Below are 1,499 nucleotides of genomic sequence, written 5' to 3' on the forward strand. Positions count from 1 at the left end.
GCGCTCGTATCAAGCTGCCTGCTCTGGGCGCTCGTCTACACACGCCAACCACTGCTGCAAGGGTCAGAGGCATGAACACACAGGCCCCTTGATCCTCAGGTCACCCTAACATCACTGGTAGTGACACCTGGGTCTCGGTGAGAGTGGGTATCCTTTCCCGTGGCTAGTGCGAATGTAAAGACTACCTTTTTACATAGTATGATCTGCTGGATTCTCTTGGGGTTGTACTACCACAGATGCTATTGCCCCACAGTCCCCAGTTCCTGCTGCCTTGGAGCGTGATTGAGTATGTGGCTGACATAAAAGCCCAGGGGTCAAGGCATCTTAAGTCCTCCTCCACCCTTAATTCAATATGGCTTCTAACCCAAGCAGTTGTCAGCAGGCCCCTGCAGAGCTGCACCAGGCTTGTATGACAATAAACGTTGGCTCTGATAGGCTTAGTTCCCCTGGCCACTGTGGGTCTCCTGCTTCTTCTGAGAAGCTGTGTCACCTCTGCTGTGGTGAGAGGTGACCCACTAAAGCTACCGCCCTTCACTCCTCGGACAGGAAGGAGCCCCCTACTTCCATGGGAGGACTTATCCCAAGAGCCTTTGATTTACATTCGAGTGTGAAGAGGTTGTGACAGGGGTTCCGTTGTGACCCTCTCTCCCCTAAACCCATCTGGAAGGAGACAGATGCTGTCTCCGACCGAATCAAGACAGCCAACGGAGCTGTCACAAACAGCAAGGGTTCACGATCATTCCTGGAAACACAGCAAAGAGGATATGCAGCCACCAGGTTGCTGCTGTCTATGAGCCAACCAAGAGGGTCGGGTCAGCGGAGGTTTCCCAGCGTAAGTCAGTGAGGAGAGGCCATGTGGCTAAGGGAAAGGAGTAGACACAGCAATGGGGCAAAGCAGGTGACATTGGTCAGAGAGAGAGAGAGAGAGAGCGAGAGCGCTCCCAAGGGTTTGTACAAACACACTTGTATAAACTTGTGAAGTTGTCTTGCTGATGAAGCCAGAAGGGTATGCTGGTGTGAAGAAGCCAGAATGGGCTAGCAGGGGTTCAGATCTGCCTGCAGTACCCCATTCGAAGGCTGCTGCCCTCAGTGCTAAGTGAATGGGCCCGAGATTCGCGCCCCCCCCCCGGCAGTCTGTGTTGTGGCACCGGGGTAAGCCACAGGGCTCTGGAAGTAGAGCAGTTACCAACCAAGAGGACAAAGTGGGTAAAACCAGTGTTTTCAAGAGAGGAAAGACAGCGTTGGGGCACCGCTCTAAGGTTAGGAGGTAAGAGGCTCAGTGGAGGGCATTCCTGGATAGAGAGAGACTGAGAGGCTTGGGGGAGGAGCCGAGAAAACTTGTGCTGGTATCCTAGGTTAGTGACAGCCGTGGGGCTTCCAGTCCTCTGACAACACCCAGGTCCTTCTGCCCCTGCCAGGTACCTGTCTAGCCCGGAGAACTCATCTCTATCGCCACCTGGTGGACACTTCAAAGACTGTACCAGCTTTGGCCACCTTAG

The sequence above is a fragment of the Rattus rattus genome, chromosome 8, assembly GCF_011064425.1.
Source record: "Rattus rattus isolate New Zealand chromosome 8, Rrattus_CSIRO_v1, whole genome shotgun sequence".
NCBI lineage: Eukaryota > Metazoa > Chordata > Mammalia > Rodentia > Muridae > Rattus > Rattus rattus.